Here is a 19,133-nt window from a genome sequence, read left to right as displayed (position 1 = left end):
AGGGGCTTGTGCAACACACTCTGGTGCAGGGGCGTGTCCAACACTCTCTGGTGAAGGGGTGTGTGCAACACACTCTGGTGCAGGGGTATGTGCAACACAATTTGGTGCAGGGGCTTGTGCAACACACTCTGGTGCAGGGTGTGCAACACACTCTGGTGCAGGGGTGTGCAACACACTCTGGTGCAGGGGTGTGTGCAACACACTCTGGTGCAGGGGCTTGTGCAACACACTCTGGTGCAGGGTGTGCAACACACTCTGGTGCAGGGGTGTGTGTAACACACTCTGGTGCAGGGGTGTGTAACACACACTGGTGCAGGGGCGTGTGTAACACACTCTGGTGCAGGGGCGTGTGTAGCACACACTGGTGCATGGGCGTGTGTAACACTATGGTGCAGGGGCGGGTGCAACATTCTCTGTTGCAGGGGCGTGTGCAACACACTCTGGTGCAGAGGTGTGTGCAACACACTGATGCAGGGGCCTGTGCAACACACTCTGGTGCAGGGGCGTGTTCAACACTCTGGTGCAGGGGCGTGTGCAACACACTCTGGTGCAGGGGCGTGTGCAACACACACTGGTGCAGGGGCGTGTGCAACACACTCTGGTGCAGGGGCGTGTGCAACACACTCTGGTGAAGGGGCGTGTTCAACACACTGGTGCAAGGGCGTGTGCAACACACACTGGTGCAAGGGCGTGTGCAACACACCATAGGGCAGGGGCGTGTTCAACAAACTGGTGCAGGGGCGTGTGCAACACACACTTGTGCAGGGGCGTGTGCAACACACACTGGTGCAGGGGCGTGTGCAACACACTCTGGTGCAGGGGCGTGTGCAACACACTCTGGTGCAGCGGAGTGTTCAAAACACTGGTGCAGGGGTGTGTGCAACACACACTAGTGCAGGGGCGTGTGCAACACACTCTGGTGCAGGGGCGTGTGCAACACACTCTGGTGCAGGGGTGTGTGCAACACACTCTGGTGCAGGGTCGTGTGCAACACACACTGGTGCAGGGTCGTGTGCAACACTCTCTGGTGCAGGGGCGTGTGCAACACACTCTTGTGCAGGGGCGTGTGCAACACACTCTGGTGCAGGGGTGTGTGCAACACACACTGGTGCAGGGGCGTATGCAACCCACTGGTACAGTGGCGTGTGCATCACTCACTGGTGCAGGGGCGTGTGCAACACACTCTGGTGCAGGGGCGTGTGTAACACCCTCTGGTGCAGGGGTGTGTGTAACACTCTCTGGTGCAGGTGTGTGTGTAACACACACTGGTGCAGGGGTGTGCAACACACACTGGTGCAGGGGCGTGTGTAACACACTCTGGTGCAGGGGCGTGTGTAACACTCTCTGGTGCAGAGGCGTGTGCAACACACACTGGTGAAGGAGTGTGTGCAACACACTCTGGTTCAGGGGCGTGTGCAACACACTCTGGTGCAGGGGCGTGTGCAACACACTCTGGGGCAGGGATGTGTGCAACACTCTGGTGCAGGAGCGTGTGCAACACTCTGGTGCAGGAGCGTGTGCAACACACACTAGTGCAGGGGTGTGTGCAACACAATGGTGCAGGGGTGTGTGCAACACTCTCTGGTGCAGGGGCGTGTGCAACACTCTGGTGCAGGGGAGTGAGCAACACACTGGTGCAGGGGCGTGTGCAACACACTCTGGTGCAGGGGCGTGTGTAACACACTCTGGTGTAGGGGCGTGTGCAACACACTCTGGTGCAGGGGCGTGTCCAACACTCTCTGGTGAAGGGGTGTGTGCAACACACTCTGGTGCAGGGGTGTGTGCAACACACACTGGTGCAGGGGTGTGTGCAACACAATGGTGCAGGGGTGTGTGCAACACAATGGTGCAGGGGTGTGTGCAACACTCTCTGGTGCAGGGGCGTGTGCAACACACTATGGTGCAGGGGCGTGTGCAACACACTGGTGCAGGGGAGTGAGCAACACACTGGTGCAGGGGCGTGTGCAACACACTCTGGTGCAGGGGTGTGTGCAACACTCTGGTGCAGGGGCGTGTGTAACACACTCTGGTGTAGGGGCGTGTTCAACACTCTCTGGTGAAGGGGTGTGTGCAACACACTCTGGTGCAGGGCTGTGTGCAACACACTCTGGTGCAGGGGTATGTGCAACACACAGTGGTGCAGGGGCTTGTGCAACACGCTCTGGTGCAGGGTGTGCAACACACTCTGGTGCAGGGGTGTGCAACACACTCTGGTGCAGGGGTGTGTGCAACACACAATGGTGCAGGGGCGTTTGCAACACACTGGTGCAGTGGCGTGTGTAACACTCTCTGGTGTAGGGGTGTGCAACACAATCTGGTGCAGGGGCGTATGTAACACACTCTGGTGTAGGGGTGTGTAGGGGTGTGGAACATACTCTGGTGTAGGGGTGTGCAACACACTCTGGTGCTGGGGTGTGTGCAACACACACTGGTGCAGGGGCTTGTGTAACACTCTCTGGTGTAGGGGTGTGCAACACACTCTGGTGTAGGGGTGTGCAACCCACAATGGTGCAGGGGCGTGTGTAACACACTCTGGTGCAGGGGTGTGTGTAACACACTCTGGTGCAGGGGCGTGTGCAACACACTCTGGTGCAGGGGCGTGTGCAACACACTCTGGTACAGGAGCGTGTTTAACACACACTGGTGCAGGAGCGTGTGCAACACTCTGTTGCAGGGGCGTGTGCAACACACTCTGGTGCAGGGGTGTGTGCAACACTCTGATGCAGGGGTGTGTGCAACACTCTGGTGCAGGAGCCTGTGAAACACTCTGGTGCAGGGGTGTGTGCAACACACTCTGGTGCAGGGGCGTGTGCAACACACACTGGTGCAGGGTCGTGTGCAACACTCTCTGGTGCAGGGGCATGTGCAACACACTCTGGTGCAGGGGGGTGTGCAACACACACTGGTGCTGGGGCGTGTGCAACCCACTGGTACAGTGGCGTGTGCATCACACACTGGTGCAGGGGCGTGTGCAACACACTCTGGTGCAGGGGCGTGTGCAACACCCTCTGGTGCAGGGGTGTGTGTAACACTCTCTGGTGCAGGTGTGTGTGTAACACACACTGGTGCAGGGGTGTGCAACACACACTGGTGCAGGGGCGTGTATAACACACTCTGGTGCAGGGGCGTGTGTAACACACTCTGGTGCAGAGGCGTGTGCAACACACACTGGTGCAGGAGTGTGTGCAACACACTCTGGTTCAGGGGCGTGTGCAACACACTCTGGTGCAGGGGCGTGTGCAACACACTCTGGGGCAGGGATGTGTGCAACACTCTGGTGCAGGAGCGTGTGCAACACTCTGGTGCAGGAGCGTGTGCAACACACACTGGTGCAGGGGTGTGTGCAACACAATGGTGCAGGGGTGTGTGCAACACTCTCTGGTGCAGGGGCGTGTGCAACACACTCTGGCGCAGGGGCGTGTGTAACACACGCTGGTGCAGCGGCGTGTTCAAAACACTGGTGCAGGGGAGTGTGCAACACACTCTGGTGCATGGGCGTGTGCAACACACTAGTGCAGGGGAGTGAGCAACACACTGGTGCAGGGGCGTGTGCAACACACTCTGGTGCAGGGGTGTGTGGAACACTCTGGTGCAGGGGCGTGTGTAACACACTCTGGTGTAGGGGCGTGTGCAACACACTCTGGTGCAGGGGCGTGTCCAACACTTTCTGGTGAAGGGGTGTGTGCAACACACTCTGGTGCAGGGGTGTGTGCAACACACTCTGGTGCAGTGGTGTGTGCAACACACAATGGTGCAGGGGCGTTTGCAACACACTGGTGCAGTGGCGTGTGTAACACTCTCTGGTGTAGGGGTGTGCAACACACTCTGGTGTAGGGGTGTGCAACACAATCTGGTGCAGGGGCGTATGTAACACACTCTGGTGTAGGGGTGTGGAACACACTCTGGTGTAGGGTTGTGCAACACACTCTGGTGCAGGGGTGTGTGCAACACACACTGGTGCAGGGGCTTGTGTAACACTCTCTGGTGTAGGGGTGTGCAACACACTCTGGTGTAGGGGTGTGCAACACACAATGGTGCAGGGGCGTGTGTAACACACTCTGGTGCAATGGTGTGTGTAACACACTCTGGTGCAGGGGCGTGTGCAACACACTCTGGTGCAGGGGCGTGTGCAACACACTCTGGTGCAGGGGTGTGTGCAACATTCTGATGCAGGGGTGTGTGCAACACTCTGGTGCAGGAGCCTGTGCAACACTCTGGTGCAGGAGCGTGTGTAACACACTGGTGCAGGGGCGTGTGCAACACACTCTGGTGCAGGGGCGTGTGAAACACACTCTCGTTCAGGGGTGTGTTCAACACACTCTGGTGCAGGGGCGTGTGCAACACACTCTGGTGCAGGGGCGTGTGTAACACACAGGTGCAGGGGCGTGTACAACACACGCTGGTGCAAGGTCGTGTGTAACACACTCTGGTGCAGGGGTGTGTGCAACACAATGGTGCATAGGCGTGTGCAACACTCTCTGGTGCAGGGGTGTGTGCAACACACTATGGTGCAGGGGTGTGTGCAATACACTCTGGTGCAGGGGTGTGTGTAACACTCTCTGGTGCAGGGGTGTGTAACTGACACTGGTGCAGGGGCGTGTGTAACACACTCTGGTGCAGGGGTGTTTGCAACACACACTGGTGCAGGGGTGTGTGTAACACACACTGGTGCAGGGGCGTGTGTAACACACTCTGGTGCAGGGGCGTGTGTAACACACTCTGGTGCAGAGGCGTGTGCAACACACACTGGTGCAGGAGTGTGTGCAACACACTCTGGTTCAGGGGCGTGTGCAACACACTCTGGTGCAGGGGCGTGTGCAACACACTCTGGGACAGTGATGTGTGCAACACTCTGGTGCAGGAGCGTGTGCAACACTCTGGTGCAGGAGCGTGTGCAACACACACTGGTGCAGGGGTGTGTGCAACACAATGGTGCAGGGATGTGTGCAACACTCTCTGGTGCAGGGGCGTGTGCAACACACTCTGGCGCAAAGGCGTGTGTAACACACGCTGGTGCAGCGGCGTGTTCAAAACACTGGTGCAGGGGAGTGTGCAACACACTCTGGTGCAGGGGCGTGTGCAACACACTGGTGCAGGGGAGTGAGCAACACACTGGTGCAGGGGCGTGTGCAACACACTCTGGTGCAGGGGTGTGTGCAACACTCTGGTGCAGGGGCGTGTGTAACACACTCTGGTGTAGGGGCGTGTGCAACACACTCTGGTGCAGGGGCGTGTCCAACACTTTCTGGTGAAGGTGTGTGTGCAACACACTCTGGTGCAGGGGTGTGTGCAACACACTCTGGTGCCGTGGTGTGTGCAACACACAATGGTGCAGGGGCGTTTGCAACACACTGGTGCAGTGGCGTGTGTAACACTCTCTGGTGTAGGGGTGTGCAACACACTCTGGTGTAGGGGTGTGCAACACAATCTAGTGCAGGGGCGTATGTAACACACTCTGGTGTAGGGGTGTGGAACACTCTCTGGTGTAGGGGTGTGCAACACACTCTGGTGCAGGGGTGTGTGCAACACACACTTGTGCAGGGGCTTGTGTAACACTCTCTGGTGTAGGGGTGTGCAACACACTCTGGTGTAGGGGTGTGCAACACACAATGGTGCAGGGGCGTGTGTAACACACTCTGGTGCAGGGGTGTGTGTAACACACTCTGGTGCAGGGGCGTGTGCAACACACTCTGGTGCAGGGGCGTGTGCAACACACTCTGGTGCAGGGGTGTGTGCAACATTCTGATGCAGGGGTGTGTGCAACACTCTGGTGCAGGAGCCTGTGCAACACTCTTGTGCAGGAGCGTGTGTAACACACTGGTGCAGGGGCGTGTGCAACACACTCTGGTGCAGGGGCGTGTGTAACACACTCTCGTGCAGGGGTGTGTTCAACACACTCTGGAGCAGGGGCGTGTGCAACACACTCTGGTGCAGGGGCGTGTGTAACACACAGGTGCAGGGGCGTGTACAACACACGCTGGTGCAAGGTCGTGTGTAACACACTCTGGTGCAGGGGTGTGTGCAACACAATGGTGCATAGGCGTGTGCAACTCTCTCTGGTGCAGGGGCGTGTGCAACACACTATGGTGCAGGGGTGTGTGCAATACACTCTGGTGCAGGGGTGTGTGTAACACTCTCTGGTGCAGGGGTGTGTAACTGACACTGGTGCAGGGGAGTGTGTAACACACTCTGGTGCAGGGGTGTGTGCAACACACACTGGTGCAGGGGTGTGTTCAACACACTCTGGTGCAGGGGCGTGTGCAACACACTCTGGTGCAGGGGCGTGTGCAACACACTCTGGTGCAGAAGCGTGTGCAACACACTCTGGTGCAAGAGCGTGTGTAACACACACTGGTGCAGAGGCGTGTGTAACACACTGGTGCAGGGGTGTGTGTAACACACTCTGGTGCAGGGGTGTGTTCAACACACTCGGGTGCAGGGGCGTGTGCAACACACTCTGGTGCAGGGGTGTGTTCAACACACTCTGGTGCAGGGGCGTGTGCAACACACTCTGGTGCAGGGGCGTGTGTAACACACTGGTGCAGGGGCGTGTGCAACACACGCTGGTGCAGGGGTGTGTGTAACACACTCTGGTGCATGGGTGTGTGCAACACAATGGTGCATAGGCGTGTGCAACACTCTCTGGTGCAGGGGTGTGTGCAACACACTCTGGTGCATAGGCGTGTGCAACACTCTCTGGTGTAGGGGTGTGTGCAACACACTATGGTGCAGGGGTGTGTGCAATACACTCTGGTGCAGGGGTGTGTGTAACACTCTCTGGTGCAGGGGTGTGTAACTGAGTGTAACTGACACTGGTGCAGGGGCGTGTGTAACACACTCTGGTGCAGGGGTGTGTGCAACACACACTGGTGCAGGGGTGTGTGTAACACACACTGGGGCAGGGGCGTGTGTAACACACTCTGGTGCAGGGGTGTGTGTAACACACTCTGGTGCAGGGGCGTGTGCAACACACTCTGGTGCAGGGGCGTGCGCAACACACTCTGGTGCAGGGGCGTGTGCAGCACTCTGGTGCAGTAGCGTGTGCAAAACACACTGGTGCAGGGGTGTGTTCAACACACTCTGGTGCAGGGGTGTGTGCAACACACTCTGGTGCAGGGGCGTGTGCAACACACTCTGGTGCAAGAGCGTGTGTAACACACACTGGTGCAGGGATGTGTGCAACACAATGGTGCAGGGGTGTGTGCAACACTCTGGTGCAGGAGCGTGTGTAACACACACTGGTGCAGAGGCGTGGGTAACACACTGGTGCAGGGGTGTGTGTAACACACTCTGGTGCAGGGGTGTGTTCAACACACTCTGGTGCAGGGGCGTGTGCAACACACTCTGGTGCAGGGGTGTGTTCAACACACTCTGGTGCAGGGGCGTGTGCAACACACTCTGGTGCAGGGGCGTGTGTAACACACTGGTGAAGGGGCATGTGTAACACTCTCTGGTGCAGGGGTGTGTGCAACACACTCTGGTGCAGCGGTGTGTTCAACACACTCTGGTGCAGGGGCGTGTGCAACACACTCTGGTGCAGGGGCGTGTGTAACACACTGGTGCAGGGGCGTGTGCAACACACGCTGGTGCAGGGGTGTGTGTAACACACTCTGGTGCAGGGGCGTGTGCAACACACTCTAGTGCAGGGGCGTGCGCAACACACTCTGGTGCAGGGGCGTGTGCAGCACTCTGGTGCAGGAGCGTGTGCAACACACACTGGTGCAGGGGTGTGTTCAACACACTCTGGTGCAGGGGCGTGTGCAACACACTCTGGTGCAGGGGCGTGTGCAACACACTCTGGTGCAGGAGCGTGTGCAACACACTCTGGTGCAAGAGCGTGTGTAACACACACTGGTGCAGGGATGTGTGCAACACAATGGTGCAGGGGTGTGTGCAACACTCTGGTGCAGGGGTGTGTTCAACACACTCTGGTGCAGGGGCGTGTGCAACACACTCTGGTGCAGGGGTGTGTTCAACACACTCTGGTGCAGGGGCGTGTGCAACACACTCTGGTGCAGGGGTGTGTGCAACACACTCTGGTGCAGGGGTGTGTGCAACACAATGGTGCATAGGCGTGTGCAACACTCTCTGGTGCAGGGGTGTGTGCAACACACTCTGGTGCAGGGGTGTGTGTAACACTCTCTGGTGCAGGGGCGTGTGCAACACACTCTGGTGCAGGGGCGTGTGCAACATTCTCTTTTGCAGGGGCGTGTGTAACACACTCTGGTGCAGGGGTGTGTGTAACACACTCTGGTGCAGGGGTGTGTGCAACACACTCTGGTGCAGGGGTGTGTGCAACACAATGGTGCATAGGCGTGTGCAACACTCTCTGGTGCAGGGGTGTGTGCAACACACTCTGGTGCAGGGGTGTGTGTAACACTCTCTGGTGCAGGGGCGTGTGCAACACACTCTGGTGCAGGGGCGTGTGCAACATTCTCTTTTGCAGGGGCGTGTGTAACACACTCTGGTGCAGGGGTGTGTGCAACACACTCTGGTGCAAGAGCGTGTGTAACACACACTGGTGCAGGGATGTGTGCAACACAATGGTGCAGGGGTGTGTGCAACACTCTGGTGCAGGGGTGTGTTCAACACACTCTGGTGCAGGGGCGTGTGCAACACACTCTGGTGCAGGGGTGTGTTCAACACACTCTGGTGCAGGGGCGTGTGCAACACACTCTGGTGCAGGGGCGTGTGGAACACACTGGTGAAGGGGCGTGTGTAACACTCTCTGCTGCAGGGGTGTGTGCAACACACTCTGGTGCAGCGGTGTGTTCAACACACTCTGGTGCAGGGGCGTGTGCAACACACTCTGGTGCAGGGGCGTGTGTAACACACTGGTGCAGGGGTGTGTGCAACACACGCTGGTGCAGGGGTGTGTGTAACACACTCTGGTGCAGGGGTGTGTGCAACACAATGGTGCATAGGCGTGTGCAACACACTCTGGTGCAGAGGTGTGTGCAACACACTCTGGTGCAGGGGTGTGTGTAACACTCTCTGGTGCAGGGGCGCGTGCAACACACTCTGGTGCAAGGGTATGTGTAATACACTCTGGTGCAGGGGTGTGTGTAACACACTCTGGTGCAGGGGTGTGTAACACACACTGGTGCAGGGGGGTGTGTAACACACTCTGGTGCAGGGGTGTGTGCAACACACTCTGGTGCAGGGACGTGTGTAGCACACACTGGTGCAGGGGCGTGTGTAACACAATGGTGCAGGGGCGTGTGCAACATTCTCTGGTGCAGGGGCGTGTGCAACACACTCTCGTGCAGGGGTGTGTGCAACACACTGATGCAGGGGCCTGTGCAACACACTCTGGTGCAGGGGCGTGTTCAACACACTGGTGCAGGGGCGTGTGCAACACACTCTGGTGCAGGGGCGTGTGCAACACACACTGGTGCAGGGGCGTGTGCAACACACTCTGGTGCAGGTGCGTGTGCAACACACTCTGGTGCAGCGGCGTGTTCAAAACACTGGTGCAGGGGTGTGTGCAACACACACTAGTGCAAGGGCGTGTGCAACACACTCTGGTGCAGGGGCGTGTGCAACACACTCTGGTGCAGGGGCGTGTGCAACACATTCTGGTGCAGGGTCGTGTGCAACACACTCTGGTGCAGGGGTGTGTGCAACACTCTCTGGTGCAGGGGTGTGTGTAACACACACTGGTGCAGGGGTGTGCAACACACACTGGTGCAGGGGCGTGTGTAACACACTCTGGTGCAGGGGCGTGTGTAACACACTCTGGTGCAGGGGCGTGTGCAACACACACTGGTGCAGGGGCGTGTACAACACACTCTGGTGCAGGGGCGTGTTCAACACACTGGGCAGGGGCGTGTGCAACACACACTGGTGCAGGGGCGTGTGCAACACACACTGGTGCAGGGGCATGTGCAACACACCCCGGTGCAGGGGCGTGTGCAACACACTCTGGTGCAGCGGCGTGTTCAAAACACTGGTGCAGGGGTGTGTGCAACACACACTAGTGCAGGGGCGTGTGCAACACACTCTGGTGCAGGGGCGTGTGCAACACACTCTGGGGCAGGGATGTGTGCAACACTCTGGTGCAGGAGCGTGTGCAACACTCTGGTGCAGGAGCGTGTGCAACACACACTGGTGCAGGGGTGTGTGCAACACAATTGTGCAGGGGTGTGTGCAACACTCTGGTGCAGGAGCGTGTGCAACACACTCTGGCGCAGGGGCGTGTGCAACACACGCTGGTGCAGCGGCTTGTTCAAAACACTGGTGCAGGGGTGTGTGCAACACACACTGGTGCAGGGGCGTGTGCAACACACTCTGGTGCAGGGGCGTGTGCAACACACTCTGGTGCAGGGGCGTGTGCAACACACTCTGGTGCAGGGGCGTGTGTAACACACTCTGGTGCAGGGGCGTGTGCAACACACTCTGGTGCAGGGGCGTGTGCAAACACCCTCTGGTGCAGGGGTGTGTGTAACACTCTCTGGTGCAGGGGTGTGTGCAACACACACTGGTGCAGTGGTGTGCAACACACACTGGTGCAGGAGCGTGTGTAACACACACTGGTGCAGAGGCGTGTGTAACACACTGGTGCAGGGGTGTGTGTAACACACTCTGGTGCAGGGGTGTGTGTAACACACTCTGGTGCAGGGGTGTGTGCAACACACTCTGGTGCAGCGGTGTGTGCAACACACTCTGGTGCAGGGGCGTGTGCAACACACTCTGGTGCAGTGGCGTGTGTAACACACTGGGGCAGGGGTGTGTGCAACACACGCTGGTGCAGGGGTGTGTGTAACACACTCTGGTGCAGGGGTGTGTGCAACACAATGGTGCATAAGCGTGTGCAACACTCTCTGGTGCAGGGGTGTGTGCAACACACTCTGGTGCAGGGGTGTGTGTAACACTCTCTGGTGCAGGGGCGCGTGCAACACACTCTGGTGCAAGGGTGTGTGTAATACACTCTGGTGCAGGGGTGTGTGTATCACACTCTGGTGCAGGGGAGTGTAACACACACTGGTGCAGGGGCGTGTGTAACACACTCTGGTGCAGGGGTGTGTGCAACACACTCTGGTGCAGGGACGTGTGTAGCACACACTGGTGCAGGGGCGTGTGTAACACAATGGTGCAGGGGCGTGTGCAACATTCTCTGGTGCAGGGGCGTGTGCAACACACTCTCGTGCAGGGGTGTGTGCAACACACTGATGCAGGGGCCTGTGCAACACACTCTGGTGCAGGGGCGTGTTCAACACACTGGTGCAGGGGCGTGTGCAACACACTCTGGTGCAGGGGCGTGTGCAACACACACTGGTGCAGGGGCGTGTGCAACACACTCTGGTGCAGGGGCGTGTGCAACACACTCTGGTGCAGGGGCGTGTTCAACACACTGGTGTAAGGGCGTGTGCAACACACACTGGTGCAGGGGCGTGTGCAACTCACTGGTGCAGGGGCGTGTTCAACACACTGGTGCAGGGGCGTGTTCAACACACTGGTGCAGGGGCGTGTTCAACACACTGGTGCAGGGGCGTGTGCAACACACACTGGTGCAGGGGCGTGTGCAACACACACTGGTGCAGGGGCGTGTGCAACACACTCTGGTGCAGGGGCGTGTGCAACACACTCTGGTGCAGCGGCGTGTTCAAAACACTGGTGCAGGGGTGTGTGCAACACACACTAGTGCAGGGGCGTGTGCAACTTACTCTGGTGCAGGGGCGTGTGCAACACACTCTGGTGCAGGGGCGTGTGCAACACATTCTGGTGCAGGGTCGTGTGCAACACACGCACTGGTGCAGGGACGTGTGCAACACTCTCTGGTGAAGGGGCGTGTGCAACACTCTCTGGTGAAGGGGCGTGTGCAACACACTCTGGTGCAGGGGTGTGTGCAACACTCTTTGGTGCAGGGGTGTGTGTAACACACACTGGTGCAGGGGTGTGCAACACACACTGGTGCAGGGGCGTGTGTAACACACTCTGGTGCAGGGGCGTGTCTAACACACTCTGGTGCAGGGGCGTGTGCAACACACACTGGTGCAGGGGCGTGTGCAACACACTCTGGTGCAGGGGCGTGTTCAACACACTGGTGCAGGGGCGTGTGCAACACACACTGGTGCAGGGGCGTGTGCAACACACACTTGTGCAGGGGCGTGTGCAACACACTCTGGTGCAGGGGCGTGTGCAACACACTCTGGTGCAGCGGCGTGTTCAAAACACTGGTGCAGGGGTGTGTGCAACACACACTAGTGCAGGGGCGTGTGCAACACACTCTGGTGCAGGGGCGTGTGCAACACACTCTGGGGCAGGGATGTATGCAACACTGGTGCAGGAGCGTGTGCAACACTCTGGTGCAGGAGCGTGTGCAACACACACTGGTGCAGGGGTGTGTGCAACAAAATTGTGCAGGGGTGTGTGCAACACTCTCTGGCACTGGGGCGTGTGCAACACACGCTGGTGCAGCGGCTTGTTCAAAACACTGGTGCAGGGGTGTGTGCAACACACACTGGTGCAGGGGCGTGTGCAACACACTCTGGTGCACGGGCGTGTGCAACACACTCTGGTGCAGGAGCATGTGCAACACACTCTGGTGCAGGGGCGTGTGTAACACACTCTGGTGCAGGGGCGTGTGAAATACACTCTGGTGCAGGGGCGTGTGCAAACACCCTCTGGTGCAGGGTGTGTGTAACACTCTCTGGTGCAGGGGTGTGTGTAACACACACTGGTGCAGTGGTGTGCAACACACACTGGTGCAGGGGCGTGTGTAACACACTCTGGTGCAGGGGCGTGTGTAACACACTCTGGTGCCGGGGCGTGTGCAACACACACTGGTGCAGGAGTGTGTGCAACACACTCTGGTGCAGGGGCGTGTGCAACACACTCTGGTGCAGGGGCGAGTGCAACACACTCTGGAGCAGGGGCGTGTGCAACACACTCTGGGGCACGGATGTGTGCAACACTCTGGTGCAGGAGCGTGTGCAACACTCTGGTGCAGGAGCGTGTGCAACACACACTGGTGCAGGGGTGTGTGCAACACAATTGTGCAGGGGTGTGTCCAACACTCTCTGGTGCAGGAGCGTGTGCAACACACTCTGGCGCAGGGGCGTGTGCAACACACGCTGGTGCAGCGGCGTGTTCAAAACACTTGTGCAGGGGTGTGTGCAACACACACTGGTGCAGGGGCGTGTGCAACACACTCTGGTGCAGGGGCGTGTGCAACACACTCTGGTGCAGGGGCGTTTGTAACACACTCTGGTGCAGGGGCGTGTGTAACACACTCTGGTGCAGGGGCGTGTGCAACACACTCTGGTGCAGGGGCGTGTGCAACTCACACACACTGGTGCAGGGGCGTTTTGCAACACTCTCTGGTGCAGGGGCGTGTTCAGCACACTCTGGTGCAGGGGCGTGTGCAAAACACTCTGATGCAGGGGTGTGCAACACACTCTGGTGCAGGGGCGTGTGCAACACACTGGAGCATGGGCGTGTGCAACACACACTGGTGCAGGGTCGTGTGCAACACTCTCTGGTGCAGGGGCGTGTGCAACACACTCTGGTGCAGGGGCGTGTGCAACACACTCTGGTGCAGGGGTGTGTGCAACACACACACCATTGCAGGGGCGTGTGCAACACACTGGTGCAGTGGCGTGTGCATCCCACACTGGTGCAGGGGCGTGCGAAACACACTCTGGTGCAGGGGCGTGTGCATCACCCTTTGGTGCAGGGGTGTGTGTAACACACACTGGTGCAGGGGTGTGCAATACACACTGGCGCAGGGGCGTGTGTAACACACTCTGGTGCAGGGGCGTGTGTAACACACTCTGGTGCAGGGGCGTGTGCAACACACACTGGTGCAGGATGGTGCGCAACACACTCTGGTGCAGGGGCGTGTGCAACAAACTCTGGTGCAGGGGCGTGGGCAACACGCTCTGGTGCAGGGGCGTGTGCAACACACTCTGGGGCAGGGGTGTGTGCAACACAATGGTGCAGGGGTGTGTGCAACACACTCTGGTGCAGGGGTGTGTGGAACACTCTCTGGTGCAGGGGCGTGTGCAACACACTCTGGTGCAGGGGCGTGTGCAACACACTCTGGTGCAGGGGCTTGTGCAACACACTCTGGTGCAGGGGCGTGTGCAACTCACACACACTGGTGCAGGGGCGTTTGCAACACTCTCTGGTGCAGGGGCGTGTTCAACACACTCTGGTGCAGGGGCGTGTGCAACACACTCTGATGCAGGGGTGTGCAACACACACTGGTGCAGGGGCGTGTGCAACACACTTGTGCAGGGGCGTGTGCAACACACACTGGTGCAGGGTCGTGTGCAACACTCTCTGGTGCAGGGGCGTGTGCAACACACTCTGGTGCAGGGGCGTGTGCAACACACTCTGGTGCAGGGGTGTGTGCAACACACCGGTGCAGGGGCGTGTGCAACACACTGGTGCAGTGGCGTGTGCATCCCACACTGGTGCAGGGGCGTGTGCAACACACTCTGGTGCAAGGGCGTGTGCAACACCCTCTGGTGCAGGGGTGTGTGTAACACTCTCTGGTGCAGGGGTGTGTGTAACACACACTGGTGCAGGGGTGTGCAACACACACTGGTGCAGGGGCGTGTGTAACACACTCTGGTGCAGGGGCGTGTGCAACACACACTGGTGCAGGGGTGTGTGCAACACACTCTGGTGCAGGGGCGTGTGCAACACACTCTGGTGCAGGGGCGTGTGCAACACACTCTGGTGCAGGGGCGTGTGCAACACACTCTGGTGCAGGAGCGTGTGTAACACACACTGGTGCAGGAGCGTGTGCAACACTCTGGTGCAGGAGCGTGTGCAACACTCTGGTGCAGGGGCGTGTGTAACACACTTGTGCAGGGGCGTGTGCAACACACTCTGAAGCTGGGGCGTGTGTAACACACTCTGAAGCAGGGGCGTGTGTAACACACTCTGGTACAGGGGCGTGTGCAAAACACTCTGGTGCAGGAGCGTGTGCAACACACTCTTGTGCAGGAGCGTGTGTAACACACACTGGTGCAGGGGTGTGTGCAACACAATGATGCAGGGGTGTGTGCAACACTCTGGTGCAGGGGCGTGTGCAACACACACTGGTGCAGAGGCGTGTGTAACACACTGGTGCAGGGGCGTGTGCAACACACTCTGGTGCAGGGGTATGTTCAACACACTCTGGTGCAGGGGTGTGTGGAACACTCTCTAGTGCAGGGGCGTGTTCATCACACTGGCGCAGGGGCGTCTGCAACACACGCTGTTGCAGCGGCGTGTTCAAAACACTGGTGCAGGGGTGTGTGCAACACACACTGGTGCAGAGGCGTGTGCAACACACTCTGGTGCAGGGGCGTGTGCAACACACTCTGGTGCAGGGGCGTGTGCAACTCACACACACTGATGCAGGGGCGTTTGCAACACTCTCTGGTGCACTGGCGTGTGCAACACACTCTGGTGCAGGGGCGTGTGCAACACACTCTGATGCAGGGGTGTGCAACACACTTTAGTGCAGGGGCGTGTGCAACACACTGGTGCAGGGGCGTGTGCAACACACACTGGTGCAGGGTCGTGTGCAACACTCTCTGGTGCAGGGGCGTGTGCAACACACTCTGGTGCAGGGGCGTGTGCAACACACTCTGGTGCAGGGGTGTGTGCAACACACACTGGTGCAGGGGCGTGTGCAACACACTAGTGCAGTGGCGTGTGCATGCCACACTGGTGCAGGGGCGTGTGCAACACACTCTGGTGCAGGGGCGTGTGCAACACCCTCTGGTGCAGTTGTGTGTGTAACACTCTCTGGTGCAGGGGTGTGTGTAACACACACTGGTGCAGGGGTGTGCAACACACACTGGCGCAGGGGCGTGTGTAACACACTCTGGTGCAGGGGCGTGTGCAACACACTCTGGTGCAGGGACGTGTGCAACACCCTCTGGTGCAGTTGTGAGTGTAACACTCTCTGGTGCAGGGGTGTGTGTAACACACACTGGTGCAGGGGTGTGCAACACACACTGGTGCAGGGGCGTGTGTAACACACTCAGGTGCAGGGGAGTGTGCAACACACACTGGTGCAGGGGTGTGTGCATCACACTCTGTAGCAGGGGCGTGTGTAACGCACTCTGGTACAGGGGCGTGTGCAACACACTCTGGTGCAGGAGCGTGTGCAACACCCTCTGGTGCAGGAGCGTGTGTAACACACACTGGTGCAGTGGTGTGTGCAACACACTCTGGTGCGGGAGCGTGTGTAACACACACTGGTGCAGGGGCGTGTGCAACACACTCTGGTGCAGGGGTGTGTGCAACACACTGCTGCAGGGGCCTGTGCAACACACTCTGGTGCAGGGGCGTGTTCAAAACACTGGTGCAGGGGCGTGTGCAACACACTCTGGTGCAGGGGCGTGTGCAACACACACTGGTTCAGGGGCGTGTGCAACACACTCTGGTGCAGGGGCGTGTGCAACACACTCTGGTGCAGGGGCGTGTTCAACACACTGGTGCAAGGGCGTGTGCAACACACACTGGTGCAGAGGTGTGTGCAACACAATTGTGCAGGGGTGTGTGCAACACTCTCTGGTGCAGGAGCGTGTGCAACACACTCTGGCGCAGGGGCGTGTGCAACACACGCTGGTGCAGCGGCGTGTTCAAAACACTGGTGCAGGGGTGTGTGCAACACACACTGGTGCAGGGGCGTGTGCAACACACTCTGGTGCAGGGGCGTGTGCAACACACTCTGGTGCAGGGGCGTGTGTAACACACTCTGGTGCAGGGGCGCGTGTAACACACTCTGGTGCAGGGGCGTGTGCAACACACTCTGGTGCAGGGGCGTGTGCAACTCACACACACTGGTGCAGGGGCGTTTGCAACACTCTCTGGTGCAGGGGCGTGTGCAACACACTCTGGTGCAGGGGCGTGTGCAACACACTGGAGCAGGGGCGTGTGCATCACACTGGTGCAGGGGCGTGTGCAACACACTCTGGTGCAGGGGCGTGTGCAACACCCTCTGGTGCAGGGGTGTGTGTAACACTCTCTGGTGCAGGGGTGTGTGTAACACACACTGGTGCAGGGGTGTGCAACACACACTGGTGCAGGGGCGTGTGTAACACACTCTGGTGCAGGGGCGTGTGTAACACACTCTGGTGCAGGGGCGTGTGCAACACACACTGGTGCAGGAGTGTGTGCAACACACTCTGGTGCAGGGGCGTGTGCAACACACTCTGGTGCAGGGGCGTGTGCAACACACTCTGGGGCAGGGATGTGTGCAACACTCCCTGGTGCAGGAGCGTGTGCAACACACACTGGCGCAAGGGCGTGTGCAACACACGCTGGTGCAGCGGCGTGTTCAAAACACTTGTGCAGGGGTGTGTGCAACACACACTGGTGCAGGGGCGTGTGCAACACACTCTGGTGCAGGGGCGTGTGCAACACACTCTCGTGCAGGGGCGTGTGTAACACACTCTGGTGCAGGGGCGTGTGTAACACACTCTGGTGCAGGGGCGTGTGCAACACACTCTGGTGCAGGGGCGTGTGCAACTCACACACACTGGTGCAGGGGCGTTTGCAACACTCTCTGGTGCAGGGGCGTGTTCAGCACACTCTGGTGCAGGGGCGTGTGCAACACACTCTGATGCAGGGGTGTGCAACACACTCTGGTGCAGGGGCGTGTGCAACACACTGGAGCAGGGGCGTGTGCAACACACACTGGTGCAGGGTCGTGTGCAACACTCTCTGATGCAGGGGCGTGTGCAACACACTCTGGTGCAGGGGCGTGTGCAACACGCTCTGGTGCAGGGGTGTGTGCAACACACACCGGTGCAGGGGCGTGTGCAACACACTCTGGTGCAGGGGCGTGTGCAACACCCTCTGGTGCAGGGGTGTGTGTAACACTCTCTGGTGCAGGGGTGTGTGTAACACACACTGGTGCAGGGGTGTGCAACACACACTGGCGCAGGGGCGTGTGTAACACACTCTGGTGCAGGGGCGTGTGTAACACACTCTGGTGCAGGGGCGTGTGCAACACACACTGGTGCAGGATGGTGTGCAACACACTCTGGTGCAGGGGCGTGTGCAACAAACTCTGGTGCAGGGGCGTGGGCAACACACTCTGGTGCAGGGGCGTGTGCAACACACTCTGGGGCAGAGGTGTGTGCAACACAATGGTGCAGGGGTGTGTGCAACACATTCTGGTGCAGGGGTGTGTGGAACACTCTCTGGTGCAGGGGCGTGTGCAACACACTCTGGTGCAGGGGCGTGTGCAACACACTCTGGTGCAGGGGCGTGTGCAACACACTCTGGTGCAGGGGCGTGTGCAACTCACACACACTGGTGCAGGGGCGTTTGCAACACTCTCTGGTGCAGGGGCGTGTTCAACACACTCTGGTGCAGGGGCGTGTGCAACACACTCTGGTGCAGGGGTGTGTGCAACACACACCGGTGCAGGGGCGTGTGCAACAAACTGGTGCAGTGGCGTGTGCATCCCACACTGGTGCAGGGGCGTGTGCAACACACTCTGGTGCAGGGGCGTGTGCAACAACCTCTGCTGCAGGGGTGTGTGTAACACTCTCTGGTGCAGGGGTGTGTGTAACACACACTGGTGCAGGGGTGTGCAACACACACTGGTGCAGGGGCGTGTGTAACACACTCTGGTGCAGGGGCGTATGCAACATCACACTGGTGCAGGGGTGTGTGCAACACACTCTGGTGCAGGGGCGTGTGCAACACACTCTGGTGCAGGGGCGTGTGCAACACACTCTGGTGCAGGGGTGTGTGCAACACACTCTGGTGCAGGGGCGTGTGTAACACACACTGGTGCAGGAGCGTGTGCAACACTCTGGTGCAGGAGCGTGTGCAAAACTCTGGTGCAGGGGCGTGTGTAACACACTGGTGCAGGGGCGTGTGCAACACACTCTGAAGCAGGGGCGTGTGTAACACACTCTGGTACAGGGGCGTGTGCAACACACTCTGGTGCAGGAGCGTGTGCAACACACTCTGGTGCAGGAGCGTGTGTAACACACACTGGTGCAGGGGTGTGTGCAACACAATGATGCAGGGGTGTGTGCAACACACTGGTGCAGGAGCGTGTGTAACACACACTGGTGCAGAGGCGTGTGTAACACACTGGTGCAGGGGCGTGTGCAACACACTCTGGTGCAGGGGCGTGTGTAACACACACTGGTGCAGGAGCGTGT

This window comes from Procambarus clarkii, chromosome 47 (assembly GCF_040958095.1).
Source record: "Procambarus clarkii isolate CNS0578487 chromosome 47, FALCON_Pclarkii_2.0, whole genome shotgun sequence".
In the NCBI taxonomy this organism is placed as follows: Eukaryota; Metazoa; Arthropoda; class Malacostraca; order Decapoda; family Cambaridae; genus Procambarus; species Procambarus clarkii.
This window is presented reverse-complemented; position numbering follows the sequence as displayed.